General features: G+C 37.1%; 1 protein-coding gene across 9 annotated transcripts in view; it reads left to right on the top strand.

The window, feature by feature from the left end:
- The window catches only part of LOC127661401 (myocyte-specific enhancer factor 2A-like), a 145,710-nt gene that overhangs the window by 78,596 nt on the left and 43,993 nt on the right, over nt 1-23,121 (top strand). The gene's annotated exons all lie outside the window — the stretch shown is intronic.

The raw sequence follows: 23,121 nt of genomic DNA, 5'->3' as shown, positions 1-23,121 counted from the left end.
AATATTACAGTTCATTTATTTCTATTAAAATAGTCACAGGGCATACTGTATATTGAATTATAATTTATTTTAAGGTCTGGCCATAAATTCCTTCATAAGATCTGCCTGAAGAACAAACATGACTTATACTCTGAAATATAATTTGGATTTTGATCAACTTTAAACTTAGAAAAAAAAACATTATAACCATTTAACATTTAAGGGCTATTACATTACATTGCATTATAACATTTAGACCTGCTAAAGCCCTCTTACAATATCAACCCACATATGAAAACAGTGGTCAAATAAAAATGTCATGTTTACTTAAGAATGCATTTCAATAATAATAATAATAAAAAGAAAATGTCTCTTTCCCTTTTCTCTATAAAGTATCATCCTTTTCAGTGAGGAAAAAATTAGTCCTGCAAATGTGAATTTGCACGCAACAGCCAGTACAGGAGCCAGATATTTGTGTAGGTAATCATTGTCAAAAGAAAAACAAACTGATTAATTCTGTTCGTGATTGAGAGGACTGACTCACAGCTGTATAGAACCAAATATAATCAGGATATTTGCAAGTTCAGTTTCACATTATTATTTTTTTTCAAGCCCTACAGACCCTGAACAGATAAGACATGATCGTTTGGCACTTCAATTTTCAGCACGTTTTCTTTGAACGTTCAGTTTTCATAATCGATTGCTTTTGTTGCCTAAAGTGCATATGTGCTGACAACATTTCTGTCACAACTGCGGTGATAATGTTTTATATATGTAGATTTGACCGCACTCTAATCAAATAACCAATTTTATATAAATACATTTGATTGAAAAAGAAAGGGGGTATATCCAGTATATAAACTCAGCAAAAAAGAAACATCCTCTCAGCAAAATTAACATGTGTAAATATTTGTATGAACATAAAAAGATTCAACAATTAAAAAATAAACTGAACAAGTTTCACAGAAATACCAGCTGCACACCAGCTGCATTAAGTACTGCAGTGCATCTCCTCCTCATTGACGGCACCAGATCCGGGCTCTTCGCTGGCCATGGCAGAACACTGACATTCCGATGATGTTCTGACACACCGCCCCAGACCACGACGGACCCTCCACCTCCAAAACAATCCTGCACCATACAGGCCTCGGTGTAACGCTCATTCCTTAGACGATAACTGTGATACCGATCATCACCCCTGGTGAGACAAACCCACGACTTGTCAGTGAAGAGCACTTTTTGCCAGTTCTTTCTGGTTCAGCGAAGGTGGGTTTGTGCCCATTGGCGACATTGTTGCCAGTGATGTCTGGTAAGGACCAGCCTTACAACAGGCCTGCAAACCTTCAGTCCAGCCTCTCTCAGCCTATTGAAGACAGTCTGAACACTGATGTAGGGATTGTGCATTCCTGGTGTAACTCTGGCAGTTGTTTTTTCCATCCTGTACCTGTCTTGCAGGTGTGATATTTGGATGTACTGATCCTGCGAGGACGATAAACTGTCCTTCCTGTCTCCCTGTAGCACTGTCTTATGCATCTCACAGAACAGACAGTGCAATTTATTGCCCTGGCCACATCTGCAGTCCTCATGCCTCCATGCAGCATGCCTAAGGCATGTTCACGCAGATGAGCAGGGACCCTGGGCATTTTTCTTTGGCTGTTTTTCAGAGTCAGTAGAAGGGTCTCTTTAGTGTCCTAAGTTTTTATAACTGTGACCTTAATTGCCTACCATCTGTAAGCTGTTAGTGTCTTAATGACTGTTCCACAGGTGCATGTTCAATATTTGTTTATGGTTCATTGAAGAAGCATGGACAACATTGTTTAAACCCTTTACAAAAAAGATCTGTAAAGTTATTTAGATTTAAAAAATAAATATCTTTAAAATACAGTGTCCTGAAAAAGGGACGTTTCTTTTTTTGCTGAGTGTATATATTTATAAGCCAAAGTTAACATATTTGATACCAAAGAGGTATTGTTTTGAACTAAACAAAATGTTTTAATTTATTGTATGGTTAGTATTTTTTTAACCCAAAACATTGTAAAAATGAGAACATACAAGCAGAAGTGATTCATACAGAGAAAACAATACAAGTAGTTCTACCATACCAAAGTAGCTTACCTATTATACCATACCAATAAGTATCCTGAAAGTATTGTGTAATTTTTAGTTACCTAATTCATACGTTTTATTTCTTCCTGCAGTTCTTCACAATGCTTTGTGCGAGCTTGTGCAAGTATTACATTTTGACATTATGAATGGAAATTATCATTTACTTTGATGGCCTGGTGAAGAAGTCACATTTTGTAAATTAAAGCTAGGGTGTGCAATCTTTTCCAGAAACACTTTTTGTTATACTGGTTGAAAGTCTCTTCACATCCTGATCAATAAATGAAGTGTTCTAAATGTAACAACAATATATGTATATCTTCTGTGGAAGGGACAGGACTAAAAAATGATCGGCCAATCATTGCATTTGGTCCGAATGTAACGATAGGATGTCCTTCCTGTCTGTCAATCTATATTTGCATACCGCCGTGCAATGTGTTTGCGCAGACAATCTCTCTCCTCCTGGCGCTTAGACTCCGGTCAGTGTGTGTGTGTGTCACCTCTGAAGTGAGGGTGGGCTCTATGCTTTCAAAGCTAGCTTGCTAACGGCTAGCCTCTCTGGACTACACACCTAGCTTTAATAGATTATACTTCTTCTCTTGTTCTTGGGTGAAGTACACATATCAGGTCTTAATATACCACACTGTGTGCTGCAACACTAATGATGTTGAATCAAGCCTCCTTCAGCTTTTCAAAGTGCCCTTTTTTATAGGACAAGGACTCCCTTTCCTCTGGGCTTTCAGTCTAGAACAGGAGCACAGCCCCTCTATGGAACATGCCATTTTCTCTCATTTCTCTCCTTTCTTCTGAAACAAAGAGCTACATTTGATTTGTTCTTTCAATAGCCACTTTATTAGACCTTGTGTCTCTGACAGCTCTCTAGATATGAGGTCTGAATTTGTGGTAATTGTTGTTCTTTTTTTCTCTCTCTCACACACATTAAGTGTGACCGGGTTGCTGTGGAAACACTGTTTGGTGTTTACCTCACAACACAGACCCGAAGGAATTGGTGGAAACAGAATATTCCTCTTTCATTTAAAGTATCACAGCAAAAAAATCCCTCCCGAAAGCTAATGTAAAAAAAGCACAAAGAACGTACAGGATTAAAGGATTTAAAGTAATGTTGCATGCTACATATATCAGACTAAACTTTATGCTGCCAAGCAACCACATAAGTGGAAAAAGGAGTGTACACCATATTATCTATGACACATCACATCAGTTAGAAGAGTACATTTTTAAAAGACTTTGGGTGGCACTTGGGGTCATGTGTCCTCTGTATGTGTTGATGAGCATTAAGCACTGAAGTGTGTCTCTCTCGTAGCCACTCTCACTGTGCTCTTTGAGAACGTCCCTGCTCCCTTTGAGAATGATGCTTGTTACCTGGTTACTGCCAAGAGATCCTTGTTTTCAGCACATGTCGTGCCTCATTGACGTCAGAACCTCTTTTTCACACCCCCCATGTTTACATGTTTACTTTATCTCTCTGTCTCTCGCATTTTCATGCAAGAATTCTATTTTTCATTTCAAAACCAGGCCTTATTCAAGAGGCTGAAATAAAAAGAAGACTAAGCAACAAAAGGCCCAGAGCAATGTAGGTCTTTGGTAAACATTAGCCTCCAATGAGACTAATGAGGCAGGCTCTAATCTCAAGTGCTTGAACATAGACACGCTGACTTTGAGCAAATAACCCTGGTGCTCATTCACAGTTGAAACAAGTGGGGGACGAATCAAGGCACAAATGAATGACTAATTCTGAACTATAATTTTCGCTCTCAGCTTACTGAATAAATACACTATTTCCCATTAGCATCTCAACACAGTAAATTCGTGCATCATGTATACACCATTTACGATTGCTTAAAGTAACTGGTGACTTTTCATTCTTGTCTCCAGGAAAATCAACGTCTACCAACCCTAAATGTGAATGGTTAGTTCTAAATACACTGTTAGTGTTTTTCAGGAAATTAAAATTATGATTATTACAGTGCATATTTTAGTGATTGCAACGCGAAAAGTTAATTTTGTTTTTTGAATCATATTTTTTATGTTTTATCAGATTTTGTGTTTGGTCAAACCATATATCGTGGTTTAGAATAGATGAACTTTATCAGAGAGACTGTATGAGCAGGCACATCTGGCTGCTGTCTTCACCCTTATACTCTCAGACCCTTTTAGTCATGATAGGTTTGCCCATGACAGATTCCCCACCTGCCCTCTCCTCTCTGGGCCATCTGGGTCTTCTCCCCTGTTGGTCCAGACTGTCGCTGTATTGCTGAGGAAATGTCTGGAGTAAAAGAACCATCTTGACTGAATGTATTTCTCAGTCAAACCTTTGTTGTGAGAGAAATAAAATTAAAAAATGTTTTATCATTTCTTGAAAACAAGTAGAAATGGAAATGTTGAGAAATAGTTTCTCTTTGTGCATCCAGTTAATGATTTTGGTTCCTTAACTGCTCTGTTAAAGTTTTTTTTTATTTTTATTTTTTACTACATTTCAGGAAAAAAATTGGACTGTGTTTGGAAAATATTGCATCTGCTGTCTCTGAAGCCTGTTGTCAAATAATGAGACAATTTCAGATTTCAACAGGACAGCTATAACAAATGAGAAATTATAAAAGCTGTTCTCATAGGCATATCAATAAACTTTCTTGATCACTCTTAAACCCTTACATTTGGATTTTGTTTTTTCTGTGAAGCATGTAATTTGCACCAAGTCTGTAAATTGGCATACTGTATATACCTGGAAAAGTTGTTGTGGATATGTGGGTGTGGCTGAGTGACATCTGTGGAGAGCGAGGTCAGAAGAGGAAGAATAGTAAGGATTGAAACCTGTTGGAAATGATCTCTAACAGCTGTTCTGTGATACAGTGACAGCTGGAGAGAGATAAAAAGGGAGTCCAGACTGACTGAAGGGAGAGAGAGAGACGTACGCAGCAGAGTAGGGCTGCAACTAATGATTATTTTGATAATCGATTAATCTAACCGATTATTCGACTATTCAGCGATTATTGCAGCAATTTATCATTGGCTAACCATTTATTCAGCTTGTGCCCTGACTTAAAAGGTTGTATTAAACGTGCTTACTAACAATAAACAGGACAAAATCATCTTTTAAAAATACCTCTAAATGACATTCACTGAATTAAAGGGCGAAAAATACTTTTTATTAAGTTTAATTCAGTAAAAAATTTCACTGCATAATATCCTGTTATTATCAAGTGTTTTTGTCTTGTTTTGCATTTAAAATGGTTTAAAAATCTTTAAAACAAGATACATTTACTTGAGAAGCAACATATAAGATATTTAGACATGCTTTAAGAGAATGTATCTTAAATAGAAGTGTATTTTGTATATAAATGTGTTTTTTCACTTGGTTATAATTCTGCGAGTGCAGTAATGACAAAGTATACTTATATTCAAGATCTATTCTCTAAAAGCAAGTCTAAATATCTTATATGCTGCTTATCAGGTGAATGCATCTTTTTAAAAATATTTTAAGATATTTTAAAATATTAGATTCATCATTCTCAGATGCTGCAGTATAATTCCTAAAGTAAATGTACATAGTTTTAAATGAGTTTTAGATATTGTTATTGGAAAACAAGCCAAAACAAATCATAAAAGTATATTGTTGCGGTGTATAATGGGGTGAAGACTACCTTTCTCACCTTTCTGTTCACTTCAATCCATCTTTAACTCACTAAAAAACAAACTCTCTCATTAATAAAGCTGCTTATTTTGAATGTTCTTCACAATAAGAAATGCACAGTGACATATATTATGATTCAATAAGTCACAATCTATCATGTTCTAATCTAGCAGCAGCAAGCGTGTGCGTTCGAGGGATGAGCATCCTCATGACAATGTGTGTCTCAGCCGGGTGCAGTTTCAATCTCTCCCCCTTAGATCGAGACATTCGCGGAACTCATAGAAGAGGCGCTGACCACATAGACAAATGCCAGTTTCAGAGATTGTAGTTAATAACATGACCTGCTTCCATATTATTTGAACTTTAATAAAGCTATAACGCATTAAATAACTGCATTTAATATGTTACATGTGATGTTTGCTCCGAATTTACGTATTCCACAACGAGAGTGCTTCTGTATTTAATTATTTGATATTTTTGTATAATTCCCTTGTACTTTGCGATCTACATAAGCTGAAGCTGTTTGGAAAGTTTAGAGTGCATTTGGACTGTGATCTGTGCAATTCTTCCTCTCCTCAGTCAGGTGTGAGCTGCAGTGCTGCTCTCGTGTGTCATCATTAGAGTTTAAAGTGATATAATTTTACTTTAAATGAGATCAAACAACTATTCGACAATAAAAATCTTGTCGATATTTGTATACGTTTCAGCCCTAGAGTTCGTTGGTTTTGCTGCAAAGTATTAGTTTCTGTGTGTCACTGAAAAGTGTGAAATAAAAAGGCTGATGTGGATTGTTTATCCAGCTCATGCATCCTCCTTCAAAGAGAGTTAGTGATTTATCTCAGTTGTGTTTAAATATAATTTTTAATTGCAAGAAACAATGAACAGAACTTTCACATTCTCGAAAGTTAATTATTGATTTACGTGCACAGCCGACAGATAATAGGAAGCCGCTGATTGTCAGGACAACGGTCCTGATATGACGGTTCTGCATATTGCACATTTTGTCATGGTGAATGCACATCTGGAATGCATCACACAACTGAACCAAACCGAATGTCAAGAAAATCTTTCTTTTCCTCTATTTTTATTTATTTTTATACTGGAACTGGTTCTTATTCAGAATTTCAGAACTCGATTTCCAACCCTAATAACAAGCAACAATTCCCAAATATGGGACTTGCTATGTTTCTCGAATCGCAAGGCTGTAATTGAATCAATAAAGATTTGCTTTGCTTGGCATTGGTAGTTCAGCCTCCCTGCCATCTCAAGGAAGAGCCTTTCAGTAATTCTTAACACTGTGATGCGGAGCATGGTAATGTAATGGAAACAAAAATGGAAACAATAAAGGCCCTGCTCCGCACGCCAGTCTACTTGAACTTAACAAACCTCTCTCCTCCTTCTTTTCCTTTTCCTGGTTACCATCAGAACCAGTCCCTAGATAGCAGGCGCAAAAGCTAATGGAACTGTCCTCTTTGGCTATTGATTACACTCCATCCGGGCAGGGGGAAAAGCATCTTCGACACTGGCAAACATGATTGAATGATTTAATAAGAGCAAGAATGTGGCCTTCTTCTCTCTCTCTCTTCTCGTTACCTCAGATACTATTGCATGGCTCCCTGCTCAGTGATCTGGCACGTGTTTGCTGATTTCAGTCATGAATTATTCTCCGATGACGTAATCCCAAATAGCCTCTGTAATGATTTCAACACTGATGTGAAAGATCATATGCACTTGCTCAGACTTGATTTGTAATGTAGAGGCTACAGGGTCTGGTGAAATAATAATTACGGCATTCATGGACTGCAGCAACTCAAGTTAAATTCTTTTACTTTCAGCGATGCATTGTTTGTTCTTTGCAGGAGTGGGTTGAATTGATCTTAGTGGTGATGTGGACCGCCTGAGGAAGGATTTGAAATCAGTTGACACTGCTTATGTTTGTTGTTGTTTTTTTGTGTGCATATGCTTTGATACACAGTGAAAACTTGGCAGCTCACCATGGGCCTGACTTCAAATAAAGATTTATGTATAACACATTTCCAGATGCTCAAATGTGTTAGGGTTGCATGTAGCTAATTTTATAAAAGAATTTACAAAACAAGTAATTAGTTATATGCATACAGGCACACATGAGCAAAGAAATTAACACTTACACACACACACACACACACACACATCCACACCTTCATTCTTTACTACTTTAATTTTTGCTGGACAGCAACAGGGGACAGAAGAGAAGAGTTAACACTCAACTGACAAGTAAAGTGATAACCTCTTCCATTGTTCCCTCCTTTTTCGTTGAAACCAAGAGTTTTTCCTCACTCTTAGTCATGTGTAGGATGAGCTCTTCTTCATTCCATAAAGGACAGCGCTGCATTCAGAGCAGAGCATTTGAGCGAAGTGGAGCGGTGTGACACTCAACTGAATGATCCGCTCCATGCACGTGCACTCCGCTCAACCGCTCACTGCCCAAGCGAACGCTCTGCTGAAGTACCGCTTTTGCTCACTGGCAAAAAAAAAGTTTTCTCAAATCCCTCTCCAACATTTTCTGTAGTAGGCTATACTTGTTTCCAGGCATACACCCCCCCCGAGCGTCTGCCTTTTGCCCACATGGACTGAGGTGCCCCTTTTAGTGAAATATAGGCTATAGGCCCAAATTTATTCAATTATTAAATGCTTATTAAGGTACACATCTGAAATTATAAGATTGTATTGTTGTGTTTTAGTGTATATCATCTCACTGTTTATTTTGTACTAGTTTACAATGGCTGTTAGGTAATCGGGTCTACCAGGCCTTCCTTATCATTTGTAATCAGTCAAATATTTCTCTTGTTTAAATATTGCCATAAAAATATTATCTATATATATATATATAAATATTACCTTTATTTACTTTAAACAAGTCATCAAACATGCCTCTACAAGCGATAAAACTTATGAGTGGTGCAAGATGCGGAAACTTGCATATGCTCAAATTCACGCTATTCAGTTTAAACGGGTCCTGAGTGACACAACCGACCCAGAAAACCACAATATTTTCAACTATATATATATATATATATATATATATATGGGTTTGTACAGTCATTGAAATCCTGGAAAAGTCATGACATTTTGAAACTGTGTTTTCCAGGCCTGGAAATTTCATGGGAAAGCAAGTTAACACTGAATGTTTTGGAAAAGTCATGGAATTTTATAACAAAATATTTTCAGCAATACAAGTGTGCTTAGAATTATTTAAATTTGGTGGGATCGCAGAGCAAAGTGAATAAGCGCTTCTCCGAGCCCGCTCAGAACACTACGCAATATGATTTGCTGCGGAAACTGAGTAGTTTATAAATAGGCACTTCATTAATGCTTTAGAAGTTCGCTTACATAGCTCATGTTCATATGGATAGTGTATAAGTAAAGGAATTAGTACATTTAATATTTACATTATTGTATGAATATATTAAGGCTTTGAATGACATGTTAATTCAGCTTATGGTGATGTTTTCTTGTGAGCCTGAGCAGTGTTAATTGTCCACTTCTTGATGAGCAATCATTACAGGTCTCAGTGTCCTGTTTTTAACGGAAAATATGAGAGAAGACGTGCGCTGATATTCAATGATGTCTCTTGATCTTTCCCACGCATATGAAGAATTTTTCTCTCTCTGTCAGTGGTCTGAAAACAGTTTTCGCAAATTTTTGTCATACTTGTGAGCGCTGCAAATAATTTCAAACCGTTTCGTGAGGTGCAGGAGTTTAATTAACGATAAATTGGAAAAAAGTGGTGTGTGAAAAATCTAAGTGGGCTTTAAAAAGCATGCTGTGTGTCATTGTGGTATTGTATAAGGTGTACGTTTAGACTGTTATATACACAATGCTGAATTTTATTTTTCACAAATGGGTAGAAACTAGGGCTGTAAATCGATTAAAAAATTGTGTTGAATGAATTAAATGGTGAGTAATTAATCAAATTAACTGCAATTGATTGCATTTATAAATATTTGCTGAGAAGCTCCTCACATAACAGCATAAGTAATATATAATGATCAGTTAATTATAATTAGTTATATTTAAATAATTATAAAATATATATATAATATAAAAAATAATAATTCATTAAAATGCATTAGGTTAGGATTGGTGGTTCGATTCCCAGCCCACGTAACTCCACATTCCGAAGTGTCCTTGGGCAAGACACTGAACGCCAAGTTGCTCCCAATGGCAGGCTAACACCTTGCATGGCAACTCTGCCATCATTGTTGTGTGTGTGAATGGGTGAATGAGACACAGTGTAAAGCACTTTGAATAGCTAATGTTAAAAAGGCGCTATATAAGTGCAGACCATATAAGTGCAGACCATTACATTATTCTGGCAGACAAGTAAAGCATTGACAAGAAAATAAGTGGCTTAAGAAGGCAATATATGAATTTCCATATTATTGAACATAATCCCATCATTGGCCTACCTTCCATAGCAATCTATTTTGCAATTGAATTAGTAAAGACATACATTTATTATAATGGCTTTTTTAGGACGCGTCAATGTAAATGTGCATCAGATGAAAGCTTTTTGAGCGCTTTAGTTGCAACACAACTTAAATACAGCGTTTTAAGGTCGCTGCATCAAGTTAAACATGGTATGAAATGTTGAAAAACATGTCTCGAGATCTGTGCATTCAGAATTGTGCTCCGTCCAACTGTGTTTGAATGCAAGAATGTTCTCATCTTGTGATGTCACAGGTAGTGTCAAGCAAGCCTGTGGTTTGTTCTACAGTTGTGCTTTGCTCATACAGCTTGAGTTTCACTTACTGCCCCCTGCTGAAAACAGGTGTAATTCAAGCTTGAATTGCTCAGATGGTAGAAATATTCCTTATTTATAATTAATTGCGTTAGTTTGTTTAACACATTATTTTTGTATATAATTAATCACACCAAATGAACATTAAATTGACAGCCCTAGTGGAAACATTTAACACGCTACAAAAGAGTTTTGGAAATTCATGAAAAAAAAAAAGTCATGGAAATTTAGTAGTGAAAATGTGTACAAAACCTGAAAAAATATATATATATATATATATATATATATATATATATATATATATATATATATACCCATGTGAAGCAGTCCACCACAAGCCCATTGGGTTGTTTGTAAAATAAGTTTTCCAGCCCAGTCGCCACCTTTGCGCCTTGTCCTTTGACCGAACACACCACACAATGTGAGTATCAAGACCATGGTCAAGGCCGGCAGTTTTCAGGGCTGATGGCAGGAGGCCGGAAGGCTGTTGAGGTGCATGAGTAGAGGTGCGCCTTCTCACAGATTGATGAGGCCTGTTCGGTGGCAGGGGTATAGAGTTTTACAGAACAGACGTCCTGCTGACACAACCTACCCTCTCTCTGCTTTCTCCTCTCTGCCTTATCGGAACTCCTAATTGTCCTTATGAATATTTTAGAGGAGAGCTGGAATGAAGGGGTTCGGGGTGGGGGGGCTATTGTTTCAAGGGCTCTGAAGGCTAATGATCCAGTCTGCAGGTCAAGATGAGTAGGATTGAAAGACAGGTAAGAGGTGGTGAGAAAGACAAACAGGTTTGTGAGGAAATGGGTATTTGGAAGAAGTATGCAAAAAACAATCTTTTTGTCTCATCGAAATGTCCTACTTCCCTTTGTTAGTCATTAAAAATACTTTCACCTAAATATGAAAATTCTGTCATCATTTACTCACCCTCATTTTTGTACCAAACCGGGATGACTTACTTTCTTCTATGGAACACAAAAGGAGATGGTAGGCAGAATTACTGCCTCCATTCACTTTTATTCTATTGAAAATCGATGCAATGAAAGTGAACAGAGATTGAATCTAACATTCTTCCAAACATCATCTGTGTTTCAAAGAATAAGGAATGTCATACAGGTTTAGAGAGCAAGTATATGAAGATAGAATTTTCATTTTTGGGTGAACTATAATTTAAACTGTATCAGCTTTACTGTATATTTCAATGTTAAATAAATTAGATAATTTATTTAGGTCAGTGGGACTGTAGAGCAACATCACTTCATTGGAAGGAAACTTGAGCACTGACTTTGATATGCCTTCACCTCAATTTTGGTTTCAATTCCCAATCTGCTCTTGTGTCTCAAAATACCCTTGATTGTGAAAGCTTTCCTTCACTCGCTGTGGCAGCTAATAGCTTGATCAAGCCTGCCAGTGTATAGTGCGTGAACATCTGCCTGTCTTTGTGGGAAACTATTGTTCCTAGAAGTGTAACACACCAGCTAATATGAAATGCCACATTCATATAAAAACAGCAATCTCAGCGGTCGACCACTGGTAATTAACTATGATACATGGCTAAACTGAGATGCATCCGGTGCTGAAACAACTGCCGTTATTTATGTGGCATGCATTGTTATTCGGTGTGGGGGTGGGGGGTACACTGTATATAGTTTTTTTTATAAACAGCTGCACAATGGTCATAATTACCAAACGTTTAACCAGACACATTTCTGAAAATGAGCCCCTGCAGTCTAGCTTCCTCTGAGAAGAGCACTCAGACAATAGCACAGAGGCAGGAAGGACATGCATGAGGTCACATCCTGCATTTTGGCTCAATAGCCCATGGTATGAGATCTGAGAAAGTGCAGTTAGTGTGCGCAATTGCTTAGTATAGCTACTTCTTTAATGCATAGACATTAATGATATCGGCCGTTATGCTATTAGTGGTTTGCTACGTCATGTCGGTCAGCTTGAATTGGCATCACATGGCAAGTCTCTCCTTTCTTTAAGAGCTATCGAGGGAGTGAAAGAATGATTGAGAGATGGAAAGAGGGAGAGGAGTGCCTTTAAATGTTTTACAAGCCATTTCTAAGATGTTATATAAGGGCAGATATAGTCCTTAACAGATAAATGTCTTCCAATCAGGAGTACTGCTCACACTCAAAAAGCCCTTTTGATAATCACAGTAAACATTACTAAACAGAATGTATTGGACACAATGGTGATGTCATAAGGATTAGCACGCTGACTTGCTCAGTGTTGCAACTGGTACAGCGGCTGCCTCACAACACTGCAGGGCCAAAGTTATGGAGATTTCTGCTGGAAATAAGGTTAGGACAGATTACGGCAGTCACCCAGAGAGAAAGCATGTCTCCATTTTTAACAAAAGTAAAGCAATTGGTACATGTAAAAACTACAGCAGCAGCGCTCGTGTATGAAGGTACCTCACAGAGATGTTCACAGGTCACAAGTTGATGCAGATCAAGACTCAAGCCTTAGTCTTTTGTCATGAGTCCATGTCAAGTCTTAAATCTATTTTGGTCAAATTTGTCTTAATGCAGCAGGTTCATTTTATAAATCCTGCTGCAGGAATATTAATTTCTAGAAGAAATTTATTCTTTCTAGGGATTTCCTAGAATAAAGTGAGCAAGTGACCACACATTTTTACAAGAATAAGCAACAGAGTGCAAATAATATATTGCTGAACATGTTTGCAGTACTGCATAGAAATTGTTTTCACAAAGTTGTATAATTGTATGTAGTTTTACGAAAGCTAATCTTTTTCCTTCTTGTTCTCTTTTTCCTTTCCTCTCTCTCCAAACGCGCACACGCACACACGCACGCACGCACGCACGCACGCACGCACACACACACACACACGTTATGTCTACCTACAATTAAGACATAATGGTTTTTATACTGTACAAACTATATAAACCTAATACTACCCCTAAACCTAACCTTCACAAAAAATATTCTACATTTTTACATTTTCAATAAAACAAACAAATTATGCGGACACTATAAATGTCCTCATAATCCACATTTATAGCATAATACACTTGTAATTACCAGTTTGTAACCTAAAATGTTTTCCTTGTAAACCACGTAAACATGCCCACACACACACACACACACACACACACACACACACACACACACACAGCTGTGTCACTGTACTGTATGATTTAATCAGAAATTGAGGATTAGCTCTCCACCCTCACTCAACCCATTACACAGCTTGCACTCAGTCATCATCCTCCATTCTTTCTTGTTCTTTCATTTTTTCTCAAACTCCTTAATTTTGAATGCTGGTCTTTTAGGCCTACAATTTCCATCTATATTTGAATATTCATGTTATCCACGTGCAGCACATGAAGAAGTCACATACAAAAAAAGGCCTTTGACAGAACCGGGGTATAAGTGAAATGGGTTTTCGATGTATACTCTAAAGTGCTTGATCCATTTCACTGTTGTGTTCCTTGAGTTGTAATGTAGAGTAAGGAAGGAGATTTATGAAAGATAATTTTTTTTATTTATTGTTTTAATTTTTTCTACCATACTTAGACATTCTTCATCGTTTATAATGAATGTGTAGCAATTTAATATCTGCATTAAACATATTTATTTCTGCTGTCTCGTATTCCTTATAAACCATGCCTTTTTATGTTTAAAGTATTACTCCAGTTCTGCATTCTTATGCAGGATGTTGTATATATGTGTGTGTGTGTGTGTGTGTGTGTGTGTGTGTGTGTGTGTGTGTGTGTGTGTGTGTGTGTGTGTGTGTGTGTGTGTGTGTGTGTTTGAATATTTGAGTAGGTACTTGGTGATTAAAGAGCTATACTTAGCTAAATGTTTCCCTTTGGTGACATTCGGGAATGTCCTCAATTGGACCATTGATTTAAAGTCCATAGCACATCATTTATTTTATTTTTGTCCTAAAAATGAAAAAGAAAAAAAAACAAATAATAATAATAATTTTTGGCATAGGGCTACATTTTGAGTTTGGGTTAGTGTATAGTAATTCTAATTAGCTTTATTTGAAAACAAGGGAAGTCATATCAATAGTGTATCTCCATTTATATTGTGTGTGTTTCACAGCATTTCTGTCTCAGGCTATTTGAGGAGTTTCAAAGAGAAGGAAGTACTGTTTTACAGAAAAGGAGAAAGGTTTTTTTTAAGATGTCTGTTTTCTTAGTATGTGTATCTCTATCCCTCTCTTACTCTTTCACATGTTATTCAGTTCTCCTTTTTCTCACACACACACAAACTCTCAAATGCTGTCACTACACAGTAATGTCATGCTGGATTGACGTCAGTCTCTTTTTTTTGTGTGCACTGAAATAGTTTGATCAATACAGGTCTGGCAAGCCTTCTATTAAAAAAAATTAATATTAGCACGATTATTGGCAGCTGTCTCACTGTCCTGTCTCCAAACCATGCGGGAGATGCTGAACAGATTACACAATATGACTTTTCAGCTCCCTCTCCAGAACCGCTTATGCCTGCACTGCCCACACTCCTTTTTTCACACACTAACAATCCAGTCACTTACACTTACACAGAATGAAGCACGGCCAGCTCCACGCTCTGATAACAAAAACACTCCATTTCCCTGACTACAGCTGAACTCACAATATTAGAAGTTCAGTTATGGAAGAATGTTGAAACACGAAAACGCTCCTTCAACCTGGACGTTTGTGCAATTGTGTTTTACGAGTGTTTTGTATGAGTGGTTTCAGTGTTTTCTTGTTTAAGTGTAGTTTTAGTTTTTAATTATATTTCGTTTTTTTTATTTGTTTTAATATTTTAAAGCATTATAATTCATTCTATGATTTTAAATTTCTCTGGGCTGTCAAATATTCTCGCTTTCTTGTGCCATTTTAATGCTTAATAAAGGCAAGTTGTTAAAGTTTATAGAAAAGTACTGTGTGTCTACAACTAAAGTTAATTCTAATTCAGAATGTTTTAGTGTCATGAATATGTATTTTAGTTTAGCATTTTCCAGTTATGTTAGTTTTCACTTTTATTTCAGGCAAAATTAAATTTTATATTCCTTTTAGTTTTAGTTAACTTAAAAACACTTATTCAGACATTTGAAACATACACAAGATGCCCAAAAATGCTGCCTAGGTAGGCTTAGGTTTTGAGACACAGCCATCATCATCTTGTCTGGTGCTGTCTTTACAAAAAACCCTTAAAATATAATATTTTAAAAATATAACAGTATTTTTTCAGTTGAATGGGGAATACACTCTTCAAACTCTACAGTCACCAGTCTGGCCTCTTGATTAGAGAGCATGGCAGCCATGCACTTAAAAGTGTAATTAAGAATGCAAATGATCTGGTAATCAAACTTTTAAACCTCATGCCCCCACCTGTGCTTGTATTTAATGGATTCAAATTCATCCAAGAGCATCACGCATTGGCAGTATATTATAGTAATCCAGCACTTGCAATTTGATCGCACTACATAACATGCCCTTCTATGGTTATGTTGACCATGCATAGATTCCTGATTGGCTGCTTTTTGAGTTGAAGGGGCTGACAGGTGTTGGGGAGTGGGACACCTGTTTGGACATGTGCTGATTTAGTGATCCATTTACAAGAGCTGCGGGCAGTGTCTGTGGGACACCCAAACATGCCAAGCCATTTAAGAAGGACTTACCAGCTTGCCATCCTAGTCTTTCATTCTTTTAAAAGACTGGGGGCATGACGCAGTCTGGGAATCTGGAAATGTTATCTCTTTTGTAAGACAAATGGCCACGCTAGTGTGATTATATGTAAGGTTTGCTTCTTTTTGTCATGTAGCCTATGTTATAAGTGCTCATTATTCTAACTCACAAACTGTAGGGCTGTGGCGGCAATACAACCATATATTACTCAATCTGACAAACTGATCACAATGTGAATTTAACAATAGGAGGCTGAAGGTTCTGCTGACCTTCGGTTGAAATTAGTGAAAATATTAAACCACTGCCCCTTGTGGCAGAAGCTGGAAGTGTTGTTGAGGTGAATTGTCCATAGGAGAGTTGTACACTCACCAGGGGTGTAAAGTAACGAATTACAAATAATCTCACTACTGTAATACATTTTCCCCAGGAATTGAACTTTTTAAGAAGTTTAAAATTTATACTTTTTATTTTTCTTGAGTGCATGTAACTGTACTTTTACTGTGCTATTTTCCCTCCATCTGTATTTGCTACATCCCTTTCCTGATTTCATTTTTATCCATCAATATGATTGGCTACAGAGTCTTGTGACTCCCGTCAAATCAAAACACTATACTACCACTATTTTTAGATGCTTGGGATTCAGCAGCCCATGACTCTCTTCTTCACTCTGGTAACATAAAATATTTAGGCATTAACATTTCACATAAGATGTCAGATCTCTTCCACCTCAACTACACCCCTCTGTTAAATAAAATAGAAGATGACTTTAAACGATGGACAAAACTTCCACTCACTCTTATTGGACGAATCGCCTCATTTAAAATGAAAATATGACCTCATATTAATTACCTTTTCTCAATGCTTCCCATCACTCCTACTGACAAATGGTTCAAAAAGTTAGATTCACTAACCACTCAATATTACTGGAAAAAAAAAAAACCTAGAATTTCACTCTCTACATTAAAAAATAGGAAATCACAAGGAGGCTTAGAAGCACCAAATTTTCTTTACTACTTCTTGGCAAATCAATTACAATATTTATTCAAATGGACCTGAAAGCACAACTTCAATAACCCATGGCTAGAACTAGAACATAATCAATGTACACCCACGTCACTTGCAGATCTTCCCTTCTTACCAGCATCAATCAAGAAATTAAATTACTGTAAGAATATTACAATCTCCTCAACTCTCACAGCCTGGTGGAAAGTTAATAAAATCACTAAATCATCTCTAGCACCATGTAAATACACCCCAATCTGGTAACCAAGACTGAAGCGGCTGAACCCAGCACAACATGACAAAGAATCAAGCACAATGCGAAGTGCAAGAGAAAAACACAAAACAACTGACATGAGTGCATGCCGCAAGAATGACATAAGTGCAAAGCCAATAACCAACAAGACAAGAGAATGCATGACAGCGCCAAAGAGAGCGAGTCTTGCATTCTTACATAGACTAGACAAAAACACTAAACAAGGGATGTCAGAGTTCAGCCACAAAGACAACAAAACACAATCAATACAAGTGACTGAACTATGACAATTAGAGAAAAATGTATTGGGTATAATATTATAATAATAATATTCATATTATTTATTAGAATACAATTGTAGGCCTAATAGGCTATATGTCTGTCATTTCTTAATGTAGTAATAATACCCATTATAAGAGCTGAATTCTGTAGGAAACACTGCTCTGTATCTATAATGTAGCCTGTATATTAGTATATCTATATCTTATACAGTGGTGGCCAAAATATTGGCACCCTCCCAAAAATATGTCTTTATTGTTTATCCTTTTGATCTTTCATTCAGTATATTCTCAAAATGGATATCAAACAACTGCAAACACAACACAAGTTTTTATAAAAAAAACTAAGATTTTTGTCAAATATATGCTTTATATATATATATATAACCTCTCTTTGCCAAGATAACAGTTCTGAGTCTTTTCCTATAATGCATAATAATAGGAGGACATGGCAAGGGGTCTGAGACCATTCCCCCATACAGAATCTCTCCAGATCCTTCAAATTCTGAGGTCCACATGTTGGACTCTCATCTTCAGTTCACCTCAAAGGTTTTCTATGGGGTTCAGGTCAGGAGACTGGGATGGCCATGGCAGAGCCTTGATTTTGTAGTCAGTGAACCATTTTTGTGTTGATTTTGATGTGTGTTTTGGATCATTGTCTTGTTGGAAGCTTTCTGGCTGAGGCAGTCAGGTTTTGATTTTTTTTATCTTTTGGTATTTGATAGAGTCCATGGTACCATATATCCAAACAAGATGTCCAGGACCTTTGGCATGAATACTGCCACACAATGTTAAAGATCCACCACCATATTTAACCGTGTGCATGGGAAACGTTTCCATTTGGCTACCTCTCTTTGTGCACCAAACACATCTCTGGTGTTTGGTGCCAAAAAGCTCTATTTTCAATGTTTTAGCTATTTTCTTATAGCCATTTTCCATTTTTTGAAGCTCAACAACCTTTTGCCACACATCATAACTTTATTCTTTGGTCTAACCCAGTGTGATTGATGATTAAGGGAATTTGGCTTGTGTTACTTCATATTTATACCCCTCTGAAACAGGAAGTCATATGAGGCTCATTACATCGATCGTGATAGCAAGACAACCACTGGTTGATCTCAATCAAATCTAAAATATTTACTTTTAATTTCCTCGCTTCTGTAGCCGGCTACTGTATGGGAGACCTGCGGCTTATGTATGTGTGCTTTTACAAGCATGTGTGTTCCGAGAGCATTCGTGTTAATGTGAGTACGTGCCTTAAACAGTCAAATACATTTCATAATTTCGCCAACATTCCCGTCTTGCCAAGTTATCAATATAAACACAGTCAGTTATGTCTAAAGTGATTGTAAACAATGGGATAAAAAAGCGGATGTGTATCAAAATGTCAGACTTGAAGTGTACATTTAACTGGAAATAGCACTGTCTAGTGTGTCACTTAAAAGGCTATTGATCAAACAAGAAAATTAGAAAATCACTCACTGCTTTTGGCTGAACAACTTTAGTAGTTGTAAAAGTATTCATGCGGTATAATGAAACTGATTTTAATTTTGTATAATATTTTATATATATATATATATATATATATATATATATATATATTTATTTATTTATTTATTTATTTATTTAAATGACGACCTCTGATGAAGAGTGAATTTGAATAATTAATTTCCTGGGAAGTAGAGATGATAAAATTATTTATAATTATGCTCAGCCTTTATCAAGTTTTTCTAATGCCTTATAGAAAAGTAGAGCAACACTTCAGGCAGAATTTTCCCATCAGTCACAAATAAACTTCAGAAAACTGTGCATCATGCATTAGAATGAGTGCACAACTATTTCTGGGCTTACAAGATACAAGAACTAAATCAATGCTGAAAATTGGATCTCGGAACGAATACAATGTGACCCCCCATGTACAGTATGACTTGAAGCCTGATGTGGCCCCTGCCCTGTACCAAAAAACTTTTCACAGCCCTGCTATATACCCCCTATATTGTGCGGGACCGGACAATTTTCCTAAAAAAAAATGTTAGCGTTGTTTTTACATTCTTTGCATTGTTTTGAGCATAATGTTTTACGCACAACAATTAATCGCTCTGTTGCCATTAAGGGCAATTTAAACCCTACACATAAACTGATTTCATTGTAATTGTTTCATACTTTATGAATTAAAATTGTAATCAGTGTATTGAAAATAACTTCTTCGTCAATTCATCTTTGTAATCATGTCTCCCTGTTATCTTTTTGGAATCAGATACATGTAGCTTTTATCAGAGATAAGTGATGTATTTTTAAAGATGGCATTCAAATGGAGGATACCTAGATTTTTCTTTCTGACAAACAGCCATAAATGGGAATGTGAATTATGGTATGTATGTATGCTACATTTTGAATTTGAATCATACAGTGTTTATTATGAAAAGCATATACTTTATCTTTCACAAACTCACTCCTCATGAGTACTTTTAAATGAGCTACTCTTTTACTATAACTTGACTCGTTTTTAGGATTTATTCTACTCACCCAAATATTTTTGGGAAGTAACAGTACTTTTGCTTAAGTTAGATTTTTCGGTACTCTTTCCACCCCTGAAACTCACTTAGCACTTTTTTAGCAACACTATGTACCTAATAAAGTACCCGTAGTGGTCTTCTGCTATTGTAGCTCATCCGCCTCTACAAATGTACAGAGTGGTTATCTGAGTTACTGTAGAATTTCGAACCAGTCTGGCCATTCTCTGTTGACCTCTCTCATCAACAAGGCATTTCCATATGCAGAACTGCCGCTCACAAGATGTTTTTTGTTTTTGGCACCATTCTGAGTAAACTCTGTTGTGTGTGAAAATCTCAGAAGATCAGCAGTTACAGAAATATTCAAACCAGCCCTTTTGGCACCAATAATCATGTCGATGAATCACGGTCGAAATCACTGAGGTCACTTTGCACTGCTGCCACACGATTAGCTGAATAGATAATTGCATGAATATGTAGGTGTACAGGTCTTCCTAATAAAGTGTATAGTGAGTGTATATAACACAATACAGTCAACAGGAATGCATATTTATTAACCCTACTCCCTAACCCAAACCCTAAACCTAATCGTCAGTGGAGTAAACATTTATTTTTTTATGACAAAAAGGCAACCTCTGAATTGTGCTCACTATTTTTTATTTGACTGTTTCTGGTTTCCATGGGGTACATAACCTGTGTCTTTGAGTTAATTAAACAGCTTTTGATTCCATGCACAATAATACAGTTCCATCGCACAAATTCTTTGTACATTCACATAGCTCTACACATTGTTTGGATATGTTATTGTGGTTATCATCAGCACTGTGTGCCCATGAGGAGACCATCCTGGCAGCCATGCTATCCACATGGGCCCCTCCCTGCTGACTCAGGCCCCACCGGACGGGTGTGTCCCTGGGGTTACTGTGGAACTCAGCAGCCCTGCCCTGCTCACACAGACCTTGCTGCCCAGCTCCAGCCACAGCACTTGCCACATAATGAGCAGTTTGGACTATAATTTGCAGTTCCTGATGGAATCTTTGGCACTCTGGGGGAGAAAGTGCATAGTTTCACTGGTAAACACAGTGTTTCAGAGAGCCACATAGGGCCCTGTAAACAGGAAATGACCCGGGAAGGCTTTGCTCAGAACAAGAGAGAGTGAGAGCCACCTTCGACACAGTATTAAATAGCTTTATGGTTGTGCAAGGTCCTAGAAAAGCCATATATCTGGAGCCATAAGCTGTATCCAGCATTTGCATGTGTTTCACTGAGACATTGAATGATTTTAGTTGAATACTGTTGTGGTGAGCAGGGCGGAGCCGAGCAGCATATGGGCAGAGTGAGGCCGGGAAGATAACTGGCTAATGACTTTCACCTGCGCGCCACACCAGCCTAATGTTCAAGTGAGGGGAGTATATAAGATAAGAGACAGCAGCAGACGGGCGAGAGATGCACTAAGCTTGTTCGCGTGTTTGACTGTTTTTATGATTTGACGCAGCTGGCTAAAAAGTAGTGCGTGTTTTTGTTTCTTTGTACATTGAAAGTATTATTAAATGTCTATGCATTTGTCAACCCGGCCCCAGCTTCCTCCTTTGCCATCATTCATTATTACAACAGTATAGAGCACTGTACATTTGATTGTTCCTGTGCACATGTGCCAATTTGTTATGATGTTGGAGTTCACAGTCAAAGTGCATAGCTCGGTTGCACATATTGTTAGATAAAGATCAACAAAGATCTCATTCTACAGCCACAGAAATACCAGAGGACAGCAGCTGCACTGCAAAGGCACTCTCACCCACACCCACACTCATACCTACACACTCACACACATCTTGATAGACACAAAGACTAAGGGGCTTGTTAGAGTATATGTGTTGTGCTTCACTTCCTTCACAACATGACTTTTTCATCTGAAAGAACATGTGACCTCTGCTGCCAATGCACCCTAAGGTAGTCATATTACAGGAGCCCCATCCAGCAAATAAACAGACCAGGGCATCAAATGAAGATTTCCCATTTTCAAACCCTGGCATCCTTTGCTGTTATCTTGTTAATACAGTCAGTCAGAAGGGTAAAAATAAAAGAATAACACTTTACTTGAAGCCACTTAATATAATGCTTTAAAAGGAATTTTAATGCATTATAAAGATTTTCATAATGCCTTATAACACGCATTGCAATGCTTTGTCTTATCTTTTCATTTTTGTATTATATTATATTGTATTTTCAGAAATAATCGTAGCCACAATTATAATATGCTACAATATAATGCGTACCTATTAATGGTTATGCATTACAATATAATGCACAATATGGTATGAAATTAGGAAAACACTGTTTAAAGGTCTACAGTAACTATGAGTAGGTAAGTTATATGTATAACTGTGGTTAAATTATTTACATGAACATACAACTGATTATAACTAAAGTGTCAAATAAAACATTATTAATGCATTACCCTGCATTAAGGATATCTTTATATGGTTATGAGATTTTAAAAGGCTTTAAGTAAAGTGTTACCAAAAATACCTTGTTTTCACTGACTGTTTCATTCAAAACAACTAAAAAGCTTCCACTTGATCAGTGTAAAATATGGATAGTTTTGCACCAGTAGTAGTGCCCCTTGCACTTTGCTCTTAAAATAACCAGTCATCGCCACACTTAAATAAGTTTTAGTGACCGTTTATTACAATCCATTCAATTTGTACATTGTGTTCACTCTGATAGGCTCCTGTGAGTGGCAGGCATGCTGAATTACAGTGAGAGAGCTTCTAAAGCACTGCACTGTGGGATCCTCTTATGTGTGTGTGTCTTCCAGCTGGGTGGCTTATGATAACTGAAAGATAATTAAATATGCATCGCAACACACACATGCTGAGGGAAATGTATGTTCTTAAGAAAGGGGAG

This window comes from Xyrauchen texanus, chromosome 21 (genome assembly GCF_025860055.1).
Source record: "Xyrauchen texanus isolate HMW12.3.18 chromosome 21, RBS_HiC_50CHRs, whole genome shotgun sequence".
Taxonomy (NCBI): Eukaryota; Metazoa; Chordata; class Actinopteri; order Cypriniformes; family Catostomidae; genus Xyrauchen; species Xyrauchen texanus.
This window is presented reverse-complemented; position numbering and strand designations above follow the sequence as displayed.